The 22027-nt window shown below is 35.7% G+C and overlaps 1 long non-coding RNA gene across 1 annotated transcript; it reads left to right on the top strand.

The window, feature by feature from the left end:
* The first annotated feature begins 5724 nt into the window (after positions 1-5724).
* LOC140678838 (uncharacterized) lies at positions 5725-14146 on the top strand. Its single transcript, XR_012050486.1, has 3 exons — positions 5725-5757; positions 5863-5938; positions 13969-14146. It is a non-coding gene; the product is annotated as an uncharacterized lncRNA (long non-coding RNA).
* The last annotated feature ends 7881 nt before the right edge of the window (positions 14147-22027 follow it).

Below are 22027 nucleotides of genomic sequence, written 5' to 3'. Positions count from 1 at the left end.
GCCGAGAGTGGAGGTAATCCAGATGGTCAGTCAGCCGATGACAAAGGCGGAAAAGTTCTTCAATCGCTGGTTTCATTCCCACTGCAGCCTGTTTAGGCGTCAAACAAACTTGGTTCCAGTTTTGAATTCTACTGCAGCATGTTTAGGCATCAAACGAAGCTCGATTCCTGTCTCGATTTCCACTGCTGCCCTTTGATGCATCAAATAACCTATTAAGATGTCAAACAAGTTTAATTTCGGTTTTGATTTTCACTGTAGCCTGTTTAGGCGTCAAACAAACTTGGTTCCAGTTTTGAATTCTACTGCAGCCTGTTTAGGCATCAAACTAAGCTCAATTCTTGTCTCGATTTCCACTGCTGCCCATTGACGCATCAAATAACCTATTAAGATGTCAAACAAGTTTAATTTCTGTTTTGATTTTCACTGCAGCCTGTTTAGGCGTCAACAAACATGGTTCCTATTTTGAATTCTACTGCAGCCTGTTTAGGCATCAAACTAAGCTTGATTCCTGTCTCGATTTCCACTGCTGCTCAATGACGCATCAAATAAAGTTATGTACTGTAGCCTATTAAGGTGTCAATTAAGCTTAATTTCGGTTTTGATTTTCACTGCAGCCTATTTAGGCGTCAACAAACGTAGTTCCTATTTTGAATTCTACTGCAGCCTGTTTAGGCTTGATTCCTGTCTCGATTTCCACTGCTGCCCATTGACGCACCAAATAAGGTATCTACTGTAACCTATTAAGATGTCAAACAAGCTTGATTTCGGTTTTGATTTTTTACTGCAGCCTGTTTAGGCGTCAACACACATGGTTCCTATTTTGAATTATACTGCAGCCTGTTTAGGCATCAAACTAAACTTGATTCCTGTTTGGATTTCCACTGCTGCCCATTGATGCATCAAATAAGTTATTTAGTGTAACCTATTAAGGTATCAAATGAACTTAATTTCGGTTTTGATTTTCACTGCAGCCTGTTTAGGCGTCAACAAACTTGGTTCCTATTTTGAATTCTACTGCAGCATGTTTAGGCATCAAACTAAGCTTGTTTCCTGTCTCGATTTCCACTGCTGCCCATTGATGCATCAAATAAAGTTATCTACTGTGACCTGTCAAACAAGCTTAATTTCGGTTTGGATTTTAACTGCAGCCTGTTTAGGCGTCAACAAACATGGTTCCTATTTTTAATTCTACTGCAGCCTGTTTAGGCATCAAACTAAGCTTGATTCCTGTCTCGATTTCCACTGCTGCCCAATGACGCATCAAATAAAGTTATCTACTGTAACCTATTAAGGTGTCGAACAAGCTTAATTTTGGTTTTGATTTTCACTGCAGCCTGTTTAGGCGTCAACAAACTTAGTTCCTATTTTGAATTCTACTGCAGCCTGTTTAGGCTTGATTCCTGTCTCGATTTCCACTGCTGCCCATTGACGCACCAAATAAGGTATCTACTGTAACCTATTAAGATGTCAAACAAGCTTGATTTCGGTTTTGATTTTTTACTGCAGCCTGTTTAGGCGTCAACACACATGGTTCCTATTTTGAATTATACTGCAGCCTGTTTAGGCATCAAACTAAACTTGATTCCTGTTTGGATTTCCACTGTTGCCCATTGATGCATCAAATAAGTTATTTAGTGTAACCTATTAAGGTATCAAATGAACTTAATTTCGGTTTTGATTTTCACTGCAGCCTGTTTAGGCGTCAACAAACTTGGTTCCTATTTTGAATTCTACTGCAGCCTGTTTAGGCATCAAACTAAGCTTGTTTCCTGTCTCGATTTCCACTGCTGCCCATTGAAGCATCAAATAAAGTTATCTACTGTGACCTGTCAAACAAACTTAATTTCGGTTTGGATTTTCACTGCAGCCTGTTTAGGCGTCAACAAACATGGTTCCTATTTTAAATTCTACTGCAGCCTGTTTAGGCATCAAACTAAGCTTGATTCTTGTCTCGATTTCCACTGCTGCTCAATGACGCATCAAATAAAGTTATCTACTGTAGCCTATTAAGGTGTCAATTATGCTTAATTTCGGTTTTGATTTTTTTACTGCAGCCTGTTTAGGCATCAACAAACTTGGTTCCTATTTTGAATTCTACTGCAGCCTGTTTAGACTTGATTCCTGTCTCGATTTCCACTGCTGCCCATTGACGCACCAAATAAGTTATCTACTGTAACCTATTAAGATGTCAAACAAGCTTGATTTCGGTTTTGATTTTTTACTGCAGCCTGTTTAGGCGTCAACAAACATGGTTCCTATTTTGAATTATACTGCAGCCTGTTTAGGCATCAAACTAAACTTGATTCCTCTTTGTATTTCCACTGCTGCCCATTGATGCATCAAATAAGTTATTTAGTGTAACTTATTAAGGTATCAAACGAACTTAATTTCGGTTTTGATTTTCACTGCAGCCTGTTTAGGCGTCAACAAACTTGGTTCCTATTTTGAATTCTACTGCAGCCTGTTTAGGCATCAAACTAAGCTTGTTTCCTGTCTCGATTTCCACTGCTGCCCATTGACGCATCAAATAAAGTTATCTACTGTGACCTGTCAAACAAGCTTAATTTCGGTTTGGATTTTCACTGCAGTCTGTTTAGGCGTCAACAAACATGGTTCCTATTTTGAATTCTACTGCAGCCTGTTTAGGCATCTTCGATTTCCACTGCTGCCCAATGACGCATCAAATAAAGTTATCTACTGTAACCTATTAAGGTGTCAAACAAGCTTCATTTTGGTTTTGATTTTCACTGCAGCCTGTTTAGGCGTCAACAAACTTAGTTCCAATTTTGAATTCTACTGCAGCCTGTTTAGGCTTGATTCCTGTCTCGATTTCCACTGCTGCCCATTGACGCACCAAATAAGGTATCTACTGTAACCTATTAAGATGTCAAACAAGCTTGATTTCGGTTTTGATTTTTTACTGCAGCCTGTTTAGGCATCAACAAACATGGTTCCTATTTTGAATTATACTGCAGCCTGTTTAGGCATCAAACTAAACTTGATTCCTGTTTGGATTTCCACTGCTGCCCATTGATGCATCAAATAAGTTATCTAGTGTAACATATTAAGGTATTAAACGAACTTAATTTCGGTTTTGATTTTCACTGCAGCCTGTTTAGGCGTCAACAAACTTGGTTCCTATTTTGAATTCTACTGCAGCCTGTTTAGGCGTCAAACTAAGCTTGTTTCCTGTCTCGATTTCCACTGCTGCCCATTGACGCATCAAATAAAGTTATCTACTGTGACTTGTCAAACAAGCTTAATTTCGGTTTTGATTTTCACTGTAGCCTGTTTAGGCGTCAACAAACTTGGTTCCTATTTTGAATTCTACTGCAGCCTGTTTAGGCATCAAACTAAGCTTGATTCCTGTCTCGATTTCCACTGCTGCCCATTGAAGCATCAAATACGTTATCTACTGTAACCTATTACGGTGTCAAACAAGCTTAATTTCGGTTTAGATTTTTACTGCAGCCTGTTTAGGCATCAACAAACTTGGTTCCCATTGTGAATTCTACTCCAGCCCTTTTAGTTTTCTACTGTGGCCCATTGAAGTATCAAACGAGCTTGATTCCTGTTTATGTATCGACTGCGGCCCGTTAAGGCGTCAAACAAGTTGATCCCTATTTTGATTTCCGCTGTCAAACAAATTTGATTACTGGTTCATTTTCCACTGCAGCCCGTTGAGGCAGCAAACACGTTTTCTACTGCGGCCCATTGAGGTATCAAACGAGCGTAATTCCTGTTTCTGTATCTACTGCGGCCCGTTTAGGCGTCAAACAAGTTGATCCCTATTTTGATTTCCGCTGTCAAACAAATTTGATTACTGGTTCGTTTTCCACTGCAGCCCGTTGAGGCAGCAAACACGTTTTCTACTGCGGCCCATTGAGGTATCAAACGAGCTTGATTCCTGTTTATGTATCTACTGCGGCCCGTTAAGGCGTCAAACAAGTTGATCCTTATTTTGATTTCCGCTGTCAAACAAATTTGATTACTGGTTCGTTTTCCACTGCAGCCCGTTGAGGCAGCAAACACGTTTTCTACTGCGGCCCATTGAGGTATCAAACGAGCTTAATTCCTGTTTCTGTATCTACTGCGGCCCGTTTAGGCGTCAAACAAGTTGATCCCTATTTTGATTGCCGCTGTCAAACAAATTTGATTACTGGTTCGTTTTCCACTGCAGCCCGCTGAGGCAGCAAACACGTTTTCTACTGCGGCCCATTGAGGTATCAAACGAGCTTAATTCCTGTTTCTGTATCTACTGCAGCCCGTTAAGGCGTCAAACAAGTTGATCCCTATTTTGATTTCCGCTGTCAAACAAATTTGATTACTGGTTCGTTTTCCACTGCAGCCCGTTGAGGCAGCAAACACGTTTTCTACTGCGGCCCATTGAGGTATCAAACGAGCTTAATTCCTGTTTATGCGTCTACTGCGGCCCGTTAAGGCGTCAAACAAGTTGATCCCTATTTTGATTTCCGCTGTCAAACAAATTGGATTACTGGTTCGTTTTCCACTGCAGCCCGTTGAGGCAGCAAACACGTTTTCTACTGCGGCCCATTGAGGTATCAAACGAGCTTGATTCCTGTTTATGTATCGACTGCGGCCCGTTAAGGCGTCAAACAAGTTGATCCCTATTTTGATTTCCGCTGTCAAACAAATTTGATTACTGGTTCGTTTTCCACTGCAGCCCGTTGAGGCAGCAAACACGTTTTCTACTGCGGCCCATTGAGGCATCAAACGAGCTTAATTCCTGTTTATGTATCTACTGCGGCCCGTTAAAGCGTCAAACAAGTTGATCCCTATTTTGATTTCCGCTGTCAAACAAATTTGATTACTGGTTCGTTTTCCACTGCAGCCCGTTGAGGCAGCAAACACGTTTTCTACTGTGGCCCATTGAGGTATCAAACGAGTTTAATTCTTGTTTCTGTATCTACTGCGGCCCGTTAAGGCGTCAAACAAGTTGATCCCTATTTTGATTTCCGCTGTCAAACAAATTTGATTACTGGTTCGTTTTCCACTGCAGGCCGTTGAGGCAGCAAACGAGCTTAATTCCTGTTTATGTATCTACTGCGGCCCGTTAAGGCGTCAAACAAGTTGATCCCTATTTTGATTTCCGCTGTCAAACAAGTTTGATTACTGGTTCGTTTTCCACTGCAGCCCGTTGAGGCAGCAAACACGTTTTCTACTGCGGCCCATTGAGGTATCAAACGAGCTTAATTCCTGTTTCTGTATCTACTGCGGCCCGTTTAGGCGTCAAACAAGCTCAGTCCCTGTTTGTATATATCTTCTGCAACCCGTTAAGGCGTTAAACAAATTGACCCCTATTTTGATTTCTACTGTCAAACAAACTTCATTACTGGTTCGTATCAGGTATCAAACGAGCTTGATTCCTGTTTATGTATCCACTGCAGCCTGTTTAGGCGTCCAACAAGCTTAGTTACTGTTTATATATCTACTGCAGTTGATCCCTATTTTGTCCTCTATAAAGCCAAACAAGCTCGATTCCTGGTTAGTTTTTCACTGCAACCCGTTTAGGCGTCAAACTTGTTAATCAGACTTCCAGAAGATCAACCACGTTTGTAAATGGCAGCAAATTTTGTTCAGGAGATAGATGCAGTTCTGTCATGTTACGTTTTTTTTTTTTGTGCCTTTATTTTGAAGAGCCCACTCTTATTTTGTTACTTCCTTTATTGCTGATACTTGACTTCCTGCTGCCGTTCCGTCTGACTTCAACAGCATACTCACGTTACTCCAGGACTGGTAAAACAGGCTGACAAAGATATATTTCTCATATTCTGTGTGAACATTTGTGAGAGGTTATTTTATTGTGCCTCGTGTTTGTGTTGTTTATATGTCACATTTAAGGAGAGTCACTCCGAGCTGTGTGTGGAAGCTAAGCTAACTAGTGGAGCAAACTTAGCGCCCTTGGAAGCGGAAGGAGGTAGGAGGAGACTAATGGTTTTATTTATTGTAAAACAAGTGGTTCATTTCATTTAAAACAAACGGGAAAATGTCATTATTTTTATTTAAACAAGAGCTGTAACTTGTAATTAAGCTTAATTCATGTGAAAATGCATTATTTAAGCTTACTAAAAAGATTTGTTTATAAGTTTGAAAATGTAAACATGATTTATGTATTGTTTGTGGAAATATGGCATTTGTATTTTCTGTCCATCTTCATAGTTTTCACGGTGTCAAAATTGTGAGGAGAAAAGGAGGAGAGAATTAAAGTTGCATACCTGCCAACTACTCCGGTTTTCCCGTAATTAGTAGGGTTTTCATCAACCTATTCCGGGTTTCGGTTGCAGTGATAAAAAATACGTTTTTTCATTAATTGAATTTTTTTTTTTTAAAGTTTTATTCACGAAATCGCGTAACAACAATGACAATTGACACTGCTTCCCGTAACTTCCTATCGAGCCATTCCGAATGCCATGCGCGAGGCTATTTATAGCACCGATGCCAAGCACGAGGCACCAGTTGCCATTGTTTCCAAATGAGCGAACGATCATGGAATCAGCCGGAGAAAAATCGCAAACGAGTCTTAAACCGAAAAGAAAACTGCAGTCATTCCGTGAAGAATATTCAAAAGCCTATCCGGGAATAATTATCCGTTCCAAAAAGGGTGAAAACTACGCGAATTGCACCTTGTGCAGACAAGATTTTTCGATCGGACACGGAGGAATTAGCGATGTAAAAGACCACGTTGGGACAAAAAAACCACAAGTCTAATGCCGTTGCTAGCGATACAAGTATAGATAGAATAAATTTGGATTTTAGCCACAAAAAGGTAATGACACCAATGTTATCTATTGGAATTGTTTAGTACTGTTATACTGTTAAAAGTGTTTATACTATTTATGCTTTCAAGTCCAAGTTGAAGAAATCTTGTTAAATGTTGACAGCATAACTACCAAAATACAGAAGTATGTCCTTAATATTTTTGCAGTGCTATTTCTGTTGAAAAGTTAAAATGATTACATTAGAGATGTGATGTGCCACTTTTCAAGTGTCTGATGGCTTAAATTAATTTTCATTAATTTTTCATATTTTGCATTCTTTTGAAAGGCTTACAAAAAACTATATTTGATTTGTAATTCCATGCTATTGACAGGACTATTAATTTTAATGAAGTTAGCTTACCATGTTTACAGTATGATAATTGTGATAGAAATGTGAATTTTAGGCACAGAATATTTTTTACAATTGAACAAGGCAGTAGATTATACAAGCTTGGACAGAAAGTTAATAATGACACCAATTTTTTTTTAATGGAATTGTTTAGGACTGTTTTACCATTTGTTTACTGTAAAAAGTGTTTATACTGTTTATACTTTCAATTAACAAATTGAAGTCTTGTGAAAGGTTGACAGGATAACTGGCATTAACTGTCAAAATAATTTCAAACTATTGAAGTTAGCTTACAGAATAAACATGTCAATCAACCCATATGATTTTTGCTGTAATATTTTTGTTTTGAAAAGTCACTGTGACTGATAGAAAAGTGATGGTTTTAGCAACATTTTAACCTGTCTGAATGCTAATAATCATTTTGCGTCGGGGGGCAGAACCCCCCACCAGGACTTTGTCCTGGACCTACCGGGGCCTCCGGACCCTGGACCCTGGCTACTAGGTTTTTCTGATTTCAAAAGTTGGCAGGTATGAAGTTGCACCAGTCGAAGCTCTCCGCATCTCGTGTCATTAATCCAAGTAGGCCGCGACAACGTTCTTTGCAATCAAACAGATGCATTATGGGTAACGCTAATGCTAACGACAACAGAAACTAGGTTTTGTAGCAGCAGTCCCGTGCATTCCTCTCGTGGCGCTCCAGAGTCTTCACGCCGTTTCTACAGCGTCGCCTTCCTCGCTTTCTTTTCAAGGCTCCACAAAAGCGCCTTTTTCCCCCCCTTTCTTGGGCAGCCATCTTGGATTACCGCGTCCTCGCTCGCTGTTGTCGTCGGCGTCCAAACGTCCTCCGGCCTCGCACATCAAAGCTCCGTCAACGCCAGCGTGGCCACGCCTTCTATCAAGCGGGGGGGGGGGTTGGCTTAAAGCTCGGACCCCCGTTTGGCCCCTCGGAGTGTGTTTACATGGCACAAAGTACGCTGAGGCTCCTTTTGCTGAGCCAGCACAAAGCGCCTGAGGTGGAAGCCCAGCCACTGATCGCGTTCCAGAAGAACATTCCGCCTCCGCTCTCGCTGATCCGTCACGAGCAGGTGCTGTTTGTCCGACCCGCTTAGGAGGGACGGGATCGCAGATCCTCTACTCGTCTTTTCTTGCGTTGACCTCGGAACAGATCATTTCTATTTGCATTAGACTATGTTTACCTTTTTTTCTGATGTTTTTTTTATTCATGAAAAGGAGAATAAAATGATTTTTTTGTGGAAAGTAACATGTCGGCTGGTGGGGGCGCTAAAGTGCTAAAGTGCATATGGTGACTGGGTGTCAATGTGGTCTTGTGTGCCGTGTGATAATAGAGCTGGCAGCCGGCATGGCGAGGGTGTGTGTGTGTACGTGGCATATACATATTCACACGAGTGTGTGTGTGTGTGTGTGTGGTTACCAGGGAAATGGATGTGTTGGCCTCATCAGAGTGTCTCCAGCTGGTGGAGAGGCTTCGGAAGCGCCGCCTTGGCAACGCTCCGGTCAGGGGGGAGTTTGCATCTGTGCCGCCTTGGCAGCCGCCCGGATTGAGACTGTGGAGGTGGATGGTGGGGCGCCGGGTGGGCGGGGCTTCTAGGGAGAGGTTGAAAGCCACTGTCTTTCCTTTTATTGGAACATCACAACTTTATTCACATCAATTAGGCATTCAGGACTTAGTTTTTCTGTGGACTCAAACTTTTTTTTTGTTGTAAATTTATGACTTAGCCCTAGTTATATTATGAAATTATAATGTTCCTCTTATAATTTTAGATTTTTTTTTTTGTTATTTGTTTTTTTATTTGTTACTATTTAAGTTTTTTTTAATAGATGACGGCATACTTGTAAAATTTGTATTTAAAAAAAAAAATCTAATTATTATAATATATAGTGATTAAATAAATTGCAATTTCTTTGGTGCATTACAACTTAAAAAAATAGAATTATGCATATTCGACACAATTATGACTTTGCCTTCATAAAATGAAATTATTATAAAATTCAATTATTTTCCTTTTATAAATGTACATTTTTTCTGTTTTATTTGTTATTATTTACTTATGTTTTTTTTTTTTTAATGGATGACAATATTCTTATAAAATTTGAATTTAAAAAGGTATAATTGTAATATCTTATTATTATAATATATAGTAAATGTAGTATCCATCCATCCATCCATTTTTTACCGCTTATTCCCTTTGGGGTCGCGGGGGGCGCTGGAGCCTATCTCAGCTACAATCGGGCGGAAGGCGGGGTACACCCTGGACAAGTCGCCACCTCATCGCAGGGCCAACACAGAAAGACAGACACCATTCACACTCACATTCACACACTAGGCCCAATTTAGTGTTGGCAATCAACCTATCCCCAGGTGCATGATATATATATATATTTTATCTATATATATATATATATATATATATATATATAGCTTTTAATATATATATATATATATATATATATATATTTTTTTTTTAAAGCTATAATTTACAAAAATATATTAAATATATATATTATATAATATATTATATATTAAAAGCTATAATTTACAAAAACACATTCATGGTTGATGATACATATATAATATATAATAGATTATATATAATATAACTATAATATTACAATTTTATCATCAATCATGAATGTGTTTTTGTAAATCATACCTTTTAATATATATATATATATATATATATATATTATAAATTATAGCTTTTAATATATTTATAATTTTAATATATATATATAATTATAGCTTTTAATATATATATATATAAATATATATATATATATACATATATATATATTAAAAGCTATATATATAATATTTAAAAAAATAAAATAAATAAAAAGGAAGTCTAATATTTATATATACATACATACATACATACATATATACATACATACATACATACATACATACATGTACTGTATATTTTACACAATAAATAATGATTTTGCCCCAAAAATATTCTGAAGCTATACTGCGAATATTTTTTTAATTTTGTAGTATTACAACTTTACTGTAATCCAATTATGCTCTTCTTTTTGGAAAATCTTGACTTTTTTTACTTAATTTTTTTTTTTTTTTAATTTTACTTAAAAAAATCTGTGTTTTTAAAATGTATTTCTTGTATAATTATTTTCCCTTGCAAACCCATGTTTATACATTTATTTCAACATAATATATATATATTTTTTTCTAAAATAGACAAAAATCTTGTAAAATTAGAAATATTGAAAATTGTGAAATTACAAATATACATTATTGCAAAAGTAGGTGTCTATTTCTCTCCCATCCCCTCTAAAACGATGACTTAAAAAAACAAGTAAATCATCTCGATTTTGACAAAGCAGCTCCTTTGTTGGGTGTTCCTAATATAATGTCCAGTCAGCGTTTAGAGGAATGAGGAGCTCCTCCCTCTGGCGTGTCCTCTGCCTCCTCGTTTCCGTATCATTTTTCTTCCCCCGTCCTTCCATTCGTCACTTTATGAAGTCGCCCTCATTTATCCTTCTTTTCCTCCTCGCCTTCTGCTCGTTTTAGCTTGGCCTCCTTGAAACTTCTCCATCCTTCTGTCTCTCTGTCTTTGTCCACGTCCTTGTTAACGCCGCTGCACTGCCATCCTCCTCCAGTGGAGGCGCTGTGCTTCTTTTTGAACTGAGGTCTCTGTGATCTTTTAACGCAGGGGTGTCAAACTTGTTTATTTTGAGGGCCACATCACAATTATGGCTGCCGTCATAGGGCCAAATTAATTGACGTGGCAGACCTCCTTGAATAACACGGCAGGGCATATTAATGAAGTGATGAACCATAAAAAATCATCTTACGGGTCACTTAAGTGATGTGACGGGCCATTTTAAATGTTGTGATGGACTACTTTAAATGACATGACGGGCCACATTAAATGATTGGGCGGACCACTTTAAATGACATGACGGACCACATTGAATGAAATGACGAGCCACATTAAATGACATGATGGGCCACCTTAGATGCTGGGACGGACCACCTTAAATGAGATGATGGAGCATCTTTGATGATGTAATGGGCCACTTAATGATGGGGTGGATCACGTTAAACGACATGATGGACCACATTGAAGGATATAACGAGCCACCTTAAATGATGTGACGGCCACATTAAATGAGGTGATGGACCACCTTAAATGACATGACGGGCGACATTAAATGAAGTGGCGGACCACATTAAATGACATGACAGACCACATTGAAGGACGCGACGAGCCACTTTAAATGAGGTGACGGGCCACTTTAAATGATTGGTTGGACCATTTTAAATGACATGACGGACCACATTGAATGAAATGACGAGCCACAATAAGTGATGTGACGGACCACCTTAAATGATGTGATGGAGCATCTTAAATGACGTAATGGGCCACCTAATGAAGGGGTGGATCACCTTAAATGGCATGACGGACCACATTGAAGGACATAACGAGCCACCCTCAATGACATGACGGGCCATCTTAAATGACATGACAGACCACATTGAATGAAATGACGAGCTACGATAAATGACACCTTAGATGATGTGACGGACCACCTTAGATGAGGTGATGGACCACTTCGGGCCACTTAAATGACGTGACGGGCCACTTTAAATGGCATGACGGGCCACTTTAAATGGCATGACGGACCACATTGAAGGACATAACGAGCCACCTTCAATGACATGACGGGCCACAATAAATGACATGACGGACCACATTAAATGACATGACGGGCCGCTTAAATGACATGACGGACCACATTGAAGGACATAACGAGCCACCTTCAATGACATGACGGGCCACCTTAGATGATGTGACGGACCACTTTAAATGAGGTGATGGAGCCCATTAAATGACATGACGGGCCATGTTGAAGGACACAACGAGCCACGTTAAATGACGTGACGGGCCATTTTAAATGATTAGGCAGACCACTTTAAATGACATGACGGACCACATTGGATGAAATGACGAGCCACAATAAATGACATGACGGGCCATATTGAAGGACACAACAAGCCACAATAAATGACGTGACGGGCCACTTTAAATGAGTAGGCAGACCACTTTAAATGACATGACGGACCACATTGAATGAAATGACGAGCCACAATAAATGACATGACGGTCCACCTTAGATGATGTGACGGACCACCTTAAACGAGGTGATGCACCACCTTAAATGACATGATGGGCCACTTTAAATGACATGACGGACCACATTGAATGAAATGACGAGCCACGATAAATGACATGACGGACCACCTTAGATGATGTGACGGACGACTTTAAACGAGGTGATGGACCACCTTAAATGACATGATGGGCCACGTTAAATGACGGGGCGGACCATTTTAATGACATGACGGACCACATTGAAGGATATAACGAGCCACCTTAAATGACGTGACGGGCCATATAAATGATTGGGCGGACCACTTTAAATGACGTGACGGACCACATTGAATGAAATGACGAGCCACAATAAATGGCATGACGGACCACCTTAAACAAGGTGATGGAGCACCTTAAATGAGGTGACGGGCCACATTAAATGATTGGGCAGACCACTTGAAATGACATGACATACCACATTGAATGAAATAATGAGCCACAATAAATTACGTGACGGGCCACCTTAGATGATGTGACGGACCACCTTAAATGAAATGACATGACGGGCCACATTGAATGAAATGACGAGCCTCGATAAATGAAATGACTTAAATTAGGTGATGGACCACATTAAATGACATGACGGGCCACATTAAATGATGGGGAGGACCAAGTTAAATGACATGATGGACCACATTGAAGGACATAAAGAGCCACCTTAAATGACGTGACGGGCCACATTAAATGACATGACGGGCCACAATAAATGATGGGGAGGACCACGTTAAATGACATAACGAGCCGTTTTAAATGACGTGACGGGCCACATTAAATGACATAACTACTACAACCTTTACTTAACCGGATACGAAACCCATTGAGATCAAGATCTCTTTCACAAGGTGACCTGGCCAAGAGGTCAACAGCACATGTCACAGAGCAGCTTCAAACAAGTAATACGTAACCAGCCACGAGTGTGTGTGTGTGTGTGTGTGTGTGTGTGTGTGTGTGTGTGTGTGTGTGTGTGTGTGTGTGTGTGTGTGTTCCGTGTCGGACGTCATGTCTGGCGCGTGTGGTCACGTGGCGGCCTCGTCTTCCCCAGGACGACGAGCGCGCTTCCTGTAGAGGAAGAGAAAGGTTGTGGAAATGTCTCCGATAGTCCACTTCCTGTCTGAGCTAACGGCCGCATCGAGCCGTCTGTCACGGATCAATCACGGCGGTCAGGTGTTTGAGGAGCGGCCCATTAGAGAGGACAACCTCACAAAGGTCAACTGGGGGAGTGTGTGTGTGTGTGTGTGTGTGTGTGTGTGTGTGTGTGTGTGTGTGTGTTGTCAGCCAAGTTTGTTAGCATGAATCCTTAAAGAGTTGAGATGAATAATTCCCACACAGCGACTGATGTGAAATATGCATGGCCATGAGGCCAAGGTGTGTATTGGTGTGTGTGTGTGTGTGTGTGTATGTGTGTAAAACAATGGCGTGCGCCAAGCAGAAGCGGCACATCTTGTCGTTTTTCATGTGGCCTGAGATTGTTTCCTAATGAGCGAGGCCCGGTGTGATTTGTGCAGACGCTCTCAAGACGCCGTCAACTTTTCAAAGCCCCCCCCCCAGCCCCCCCCTCCATGCTGAAAGGCTGCTTTGAAAGGAAGTTGTGAGACGTGGGGGGCTCAGCAGCCAGATAGATGTTTCCTTTGCTTTATTTTGAAAGGACGCGCTTTGAGTCGTCAGCAGGAAGCGAGAGAGGGACGTGATGATTAGAAGGCTCCTCGTCTTCCTCGGGTCACCGGAAATATCCAACTCGCAGCAGAAGCGGAAAGGTGAGCGCAACCCCTTGAAGAACTTTTTGTGTTGGCATTCGCCGTTTAAAGGCCGCGTCTTGTCATGTGACCAATCCCACACACACACACACACACACACACACACACACACACACACACACACACACACACACACACACACACACACACACACACACACACACACACACACACACACACACACACTCCGTCAACGAAAGGCGGCTGACTAAACAAGCTGACTGAAGAAGAACTTTTCTTTTGTCGTCCTTTGCACTTTCTCACCCGCTAACGCCTCCAGATCGTCACACGGTCGCTGTACACGTATGTGCAAATGTTTTGGGACACCCTCATATCATATCATAAAAAAAAAAAGAACATAGATTTTTTACGGTAAAAAAAAAACTTTTGATTTTACGTAAAAAAAAATTTTTTTTTTAAAAGACTAGATTTTCTGGTTAAAAAAAACAACTGTAGATTTTACGGAAAAAAAATAAATAAAATAAATCCGACTATATATTTTACTAGAAAAAAACCCTTAAGATTTTACAGTAAAAAAAAACGACTAGATTTTACGTAAAAAAAACTTTTGATTTTACGTTAAAAAAATGTTTTTTTTAAAAGACTAGATTTTCTGGTTAAAAAAACCTACTGTAGATTTTACGGTAAAAAAACAAAAACAAAAAACGACTATAGATTTTACAAGAAAAAACCCCTTAAGATTTTACGGTAAAAAAACGACTAGATTTTACGTGAAAAAAACTTGATTTTACGTAAAAAAAATTTTTTTTTTTAAAAGACTAGATTTTCTGGTTAAAAAAAACAACTGTAGATTTTACGGAATAAAAAAAAATAAAATTTGACTATAGATTTTACTCGAAAAAAACCCTTAAGATTTTACGGTAAAAAAACGATTAGATTTTACGTAAAAAAAACTTTTGATTTTACGTAAAAAAAAAAAAAGACTAGATTTTACGTAAAAAAAACATTTTGATTTTAAGTTAAAAATTTTTTTTAAAAAGGCTAGATTTTCTGGTTAAAAAAACCTACTGTAGATTTTACGGTAAAAAAACAAAAACAAAAAACGACTATAGATTTTACAAAAAAAAAAAACTTAAGATTTTACGGTAAAAAAACCCGACTAGATTGTACGTAAAAAAAACTTTTGATTTTACGTAAAAAACATAAAAAAAAAAAAAAAAGACTAGATTTTCTGGTTAAAAAAACCAACTGTGGATTTTACGGTGAAAAAAACAAAAAAGACTATAGATTTTACAAGAAAAAAAACCTTAAGATTTTACGGTAAAAAAATGACTAGATTGTATGTAAAAAAAAAACCTTTTGATTTTACGTAACATTTTTTTTAAAAAAAGACTTGATTTTCTGGTTGAAAAAAACAACTGTGGATTTTACGTAAAAAAAAAAACAAAAAAAAAAACTACAGATTTTACAAAAAAAAAAACCTTAAGATTTTACGGTAAAAAAAACGACTAGATTTTACTTAACAAAAATCTTTTGATTTTACGTAAAAAAAATAAAATAAAAAAAAGATTCGATTTTCTGGCTAAAAAAAACAACTGTAGATTTTACGGTAGAAAAAACTAAACAAAAAACGACTATAGATTTTACAAGAAAAAAACCCTTAAGATTTTACGGTAAAAAAACGACTACATTTTACGTAAAAAAAACTTTTGATTTTACGTTGAAATAAAATTTAAAAAAGACTACATTTTCTGGTTAAAAAAAACAACTATAGATTTTACAAGAAAAAAACCCTTAAGATTTTACGGTAAAAAAACTACTACATTTTACATAAAAAAACCTTTTGATTTTACGTAAAAAAAACTTTTTGATTTTACGTAAAGAACACCTAAATAAAAAACGACTATAGATTTTACAAGAAAAAAACCCTTAAGATTTTACGGTAAAAAAAACGACTAGACTTTACGTAAAAAAAACCTTTTGATTTCACGTAAAAAATAAAAAAAAGACTAGATTTTCTGGTTAAAAAAAACAACTGTAGATTTTACAATAAAAAAAAAACTAAACAAAAAACGACTATAGGTTTTACAAGAAAAAAAACCTTAAGACTTTACGGTAAAAAAATGACTAAATTTGACGGTAAAAAAAACTAAACAAAAAATGACTATAGATTTTACAAGAAAAAAAACCTTAAGATTTTACGGTAAAAAAACGACTAAATTTTACGTTAAAAAAACTTTTGATTTTACGTTAAAATAAAATTAAAAAAGACTAGATTTTCTGGTTAAAAAAAACAACTATAGATTTTACAAGAAAAAAACCCTTAAGATTTTACGGTAAAAAAACGACTAAATTTTACGTAAAAAAACCCTTTTGATTTTACATTAAAATAAAATAAAAAAAGACTAGATTTTCTGGTTAAAAAAAAACAACTATAGATTTTACAAGAAAAAAACCCTTAAGATTTTACGGTAAAAAAACGACTAAATTTTACGTAAAAAAACCTTTTGATTTTACATTGAAATAAAATTAAAAAAGAGTAGATTTTCTGGTAAAAAAAAAAACAACTATAGATTTTACAAGAAAAAAACCCTGAAGATTTTACGGTAAAAAAAACGACTAAATTTTACTTAAAAAAACCTTTTGATTTTATGTAAAAAAACTTTTTGATTTTACGTAAAAAAACTTTTTGATTTTACAAAAGAAAACCTAAACAAAATACGACTATAGATTTTACAAGAAAAAAAACCTTAAGATTTTACGGTAAAAAAAACGACTAGATGTTATGTAAAAAAAACCTTTTGATTTTACGTTAAAAAAACAACAAAAAAAACAATATTTTGTGGTTAAAACAAAGAACTGTAGATTTTACGGTAAAAAACTAAACAAAAAACAACTTCGGATTTTACTGTAAATAAAACAAAAAAAAAACGACTATGGATTTTTCAGTAAACAAGAAAGACTGTAGATTTTATTGTAAAAAAACCCAACTATGTTTTACGGTAAAGAAAAAGACCATACATTTTACGGTAAAAAAATGACTAGATTTTACGTTAAAAAACCCCAAAACGACTAGATTTTCTGGTTAAAAAAAACAACTGTAGATTTTATGGTTAAAAAAAACTAAACACAAAACGATTTCGGATTTTACGGTAAAAAAAAAAGACGACTATAGATTTTACAAGAAAAAACCTTTAGATATTAAAAACAACAAAAAAATGACTACAGATTTTACAGTAAAAAAACCAACTAAGTTTTACGGTAACAAAAGACCATAGATTTTACGGTTAAAAAAACGACTAGATTTTACGTTTAAAAAAAACCCTTTAGATTTTACGTTAAAAAACCCCCAAAATGAGTAGATTTTGCAGTTAAAAAAAACAACTGTAGATTTTACGGTAAAAAACAAAAAACAAAAAACGACTTCGGATTTTACAGTAAAAAAACAAAAAACGGCTATAGATTTTACAGTAAAAAAAAAAGACTAAATTTTACAGTAAAAAAACCAACTACGTTTTACGGTATGAAAAAGACCATATTATTTATTTACGGTAAAAAAAGGACCGCGTCTTGTCATGTGACTAACCACAAAAAAAAAAAAACTAAACAAAAAACGACTTTGGATTTTTAGTATTATTATTATTTTTTTTAGTAATGCGTAAATATTACATATTAATTATGAATGATGCATGTTACTACATAAATATATACAAAGAGCGGGCATGCATGGCAGCTCCCTCCATCAGTGTGTGAATGTGTGTGTGAATGGGTAAATGTGGAAGTAGTGTCAAAGCGCTTTGAGTACCTTGAAGGTAGAAAAGCGCTATACAAGTACAAGTACAACCCATAAAACACATTACAGGTTTTTGGATGTTTTTTAGATCCGATCTCCATTATCTGTATTGTTGGCCACCTCTTGCTATCCTCTATTGACGGTTTAGACTACACAAAAAAGAGAAAGACATTTGTGTTATTGTCTTGCATAAGGATTATGAATTAGGATCAAAAAAAAAAAAAAAGTGCAGTATCTCTTTCAGCTGATGTGAAGTTTTATTAGTTTTTTTTTGCTGACACCTAGTAGCCACAGTAATTCATGAAGTTAAGCTTGTGACAGCGGGATGTGTAGCGATGCGGACACGTTTCTTACTAGATACTTTCTAATGCCTTATAGACTCGCATATGTAGGTAACTATAATCATATATATTGACATTAGACTGCAATATTGTATATAGTATGTTTAGCTTGTGTGCTATTGTGTGCTTAGCTGTTGTGTAGTTGCGAGCCAACCTTCTATACCGTTTGTAAACGACTCGACCAAGTTGTAAATAGATACATAATCAAGTAGTTCAAGTCAGTGTGCGAGGGTTATATCGTTCAACAAAGCACACAATAAATACACATTAGCTTATTTTTCTTTTTTCTGCTGCTTTACATTTCTAATTCTGCTTGAAATAACTTTTTTCTTTCTTCTACCGAATAGCATTCGGTGGTTCCTGCTCGCGACGGCGGAAACAAAAAAAGAAAAAGAAAAAGAAAAAGTGGGCCGCTCACTTTGCAATTAGGGGTTCTTTACAAGGCTGGGAATGATTTGCTTTTTTTAAAAAACAAACAAACAAAAAAGTGACTTTCAACTGGGAAAGAATATTTAATTGTTTTTTGATGACTTAGGCGCGCGCCGAGGGAATAGGCCTTTGTAAATATTTAAACACATTCAGCAGCAAGGCGGATTTTCCATTCTGCCATTAATGTTTTTAAATGATTGTTATTGTCATCTGCCGCACATATTTGAAGGGGGGAAATAACTTGCTAAAAATAGCAAACAAATACATTAACAAAAAAAAGAAAAAAAGTTTATTTTTCCATTATAGCAGAGGGAGAGCACTGCCTCCTGCGGCCAGAGGGGGGCAGTAGTGAGCTCGCAGCCTTGGACAGAAGGCTGCCACTCAAGCGTTCTAATTTATGATCCATTTCTTTTATAGCTGGGGTGTGCACACACACTTACTGTAATCATTATCTGGACTCAAGTGTTGTCATGGCAACCGACCCCCCTTTGCTGCTCCCCCCTCGCTGTGTGTGTGTGTGTGTGTGTGTTTGTGTTTGTGTTGTTTGACTTGGTGAAAAAGAGCGAGGCAAGGGGCCTTGTTCTTCATCTTAGCCCTTAGCTACATGCAAACACACACGCACACACACACACACACACACACCATGGGAGCTTTTTATTGTTTGTCATCACAGAAGGTGGTGTGTGTGTGTGTGTGTGTGTGTCGTCAGCTCTGATCCTCCGCTAAATAAACAGCACATTTAAAGAACAATATGTGAGAGTCTGTTGTTCGCCGCCATCCGATAACATTTTATGGGGATTTTTTTTTTGATACAGCAAACCTCAAGACAATTGCGACTGGTTGCACGATTAAAAATTCAAACAATATTTTACAGGAAATATCCGTGTAAGGTCAAACAGAACTCCAGAATACCAACTGTTTATTCACAGATCAATTCTCAATGTTATTTCTGATTTTTGACTGGATTTTTTTGGCCAAAGAATTTAACCTGTGCTCCAAACTTTTTTTTCTAGAATATATATATATTTTTTAAGCATCCATATTTATTTTATTTATTTTATTTATTTTATTTATTTTATTTATTTTATTTATTATATTCATTGTATTTATTGCATCTATTTTATTTATTTTGCTTTATATTTTTATTTATATGTTTAAATTTTCTTATGCATCCATCCATATGTCAGATTTGTGTTATAGGTGACACACCAAATTAGTGAAATGTTTAGAAAATGTATCGGTAATAGTAGATTATTTAAGTTTTTGCAAAAATTAAATAGCTGCAGGTCAAAAAAAGTAAATATATGTCTGTAAGGTCATACAGAACTGAATAATTCCAACTGTTTATTCACAGAATATTTTTCTTTGGATTTTTTTGTGAAAAGATTTAACCTTCCCCTAAAACTTAAAAAAAAGATTATTTTTTTTTGCAAGTTTTATTTATTAATTTTTACAATTATTTGTTTATTTTTGTATTTGTTTTTATTTATTTATTTTTTCCTATTTTCTGTTTTTTTATTTTTTTTAATGCATCCATCCATATTTCAGCTTTGTGTTATAGGTGACACACCAAATTAGTGTAATGTTTAAAAAATGTATCTCGGTAATAATAGATGATTTAAGTTATTGCAAATATAAAATAGCTGCAGATTAAAAAAAAGGAAATATATGCCTGTAAGGTCATACAGAACTGCATAATTCCAACTGTTTATTCACAGAATAATTCTCAATGTTATTTCTGCTTTTTTTATTTTTTTTATTTTGCGAAAAAATTTAACCTGCACTTTAAAATTTTTTTTTTTTTAAATAGTTTATTTTTGTAAAACATCCATACTTCATGTTTTAGTTATTAATTTTTTTAAATTATTATTATTATTTATTTATTTATTTTTTCATCCATCCATCCATATTTTAGCTTTGTGTTTTTTGGTGACACACCAAATTAGTGTTGTTTAGAAAATGTATCTCGGTAATAGTAGATTGTTCAAGTTTTTGCAAAAATGAAATATATGCCTGCAATGTCATACAAAACTCCGGAATACCAACTGTTTATTCACAGAATAATTCTGTTTTTTCTGCTTTTTCTTTGGATTTTTCTGCAATTTTTTTTTACCTAAACTTCAAACTTAAAAAAAAAAAAAAAATTTGTAAGAACATCCATATTTCAAGTTTTATTTATTCATTTTTATATTTATTTGTTTTATTTAATATTTTATTTTTGTATTTAATTTTGTATTTTTATGTATTTATTTTTCTTATACATCCATCCATATTTCAGCTTTATGTTATAGGTGACACACCAAATTAGTGTAATGTTTACAAAATGTATCTCGGTAATAATAGATTTTTTAAGTTTGTGCAAAAATGAAATAGCTGCATTATAATGCTTATTTTTATTTTTATTTTTATTTTATTTTATTTTTTTATTTTTTTCATTTTATTTTATTTTATTTATTTTATTTTTTATTTATTTTTATTTTTTTACTTTTTTGTTTTATTCTATTTTATATTTGATTTGATTTTTATTTTATTTTCATTTTTATTTTTATTTTTATTTTTATTTTTATTTGTATTTGTTATGCAGCCATCATTATTTCAGCTTTGTGTTATAGGTGACACACCAAATTAGTGTAATGTTTAAAAAATGTATCTCGGTAATAATAGATTATTTAAGTTGTTGCTGAAATGAAATAGTTGCAGATCAAAAAAAGGAAATATATGCTGTAAGGTCATGCAGAACTCCAGAATTCCAACTGTTGAATCACCAAATAGTTCTCAGTGTTATTTCTGCTTTTTCTTTGGATTTTTCTGTGAAATAATTTAACCTGCACTTCAGATATTTTTGTAATATATTTGTTTTGTAAAAAATCCATATTTTAAGTTTTATTTATTTATTTTTATTTTATTTTCCATTTCCATTTTTATTTTTTACTTTATTAATTATTTTTTTTAAATTTAAATTATTATTATTATTATTATTATTATCATACATTTTTTTTGTGTGTATTTTTGTTGTTTTTGTTTTAATATTTGATTTTTTTTATACATCCATCTCTATTTCAGCTTTGTGTTATAGTTGACACACCAAATTAGTGTAATGTCTTGACAACCTAATAATGTTTTATTTCAGTTTTTGCACAAATAAAATAGCTGCAAGTTAAAAATGGCCCGCGCCGCACTTCGGACACCCCCTTCCTTCTTCTGCTTCTGCTCCCAATCATAAAACAAAAGGATTTCAATAAGTGTCAGCGACTAATAAAGAGCATCGCTCACGAGCAGGGGAGTAAAATAAAAGACAAATGAAGACAAACAACGGACGACAACATCGTCCTGGCTTTACGGCGCTCACGTGCACCGCCTTGCTGTTAGTGCTAATTATTTTCATTAGTCGTTAAAACGTGCGCGTAATAAGAGGAGCCGTGTAAA

Source organism: Nerophis lumbriciformis, linkage group LG06 (genome assembly GCF_033978685.3).
Source record: "Nerophis lumbriciformis linkage group LG06, RoL_Nlum_v2.1, whole genome shotgun sequence".
In the NCBI taxonomy this organism is placed as follows: Eukaryota; Metazoa; Chordata; class Actinopteri; order Syngnathiformes; family Syngnathidae; genus Nerophis; species Nerophis lumbriciformis.
The sequence above is the reverse complement of the archived record's forward strand: the minus strand, read 5'-3'. Positions and strand labels throughout refer to the sequence as shown.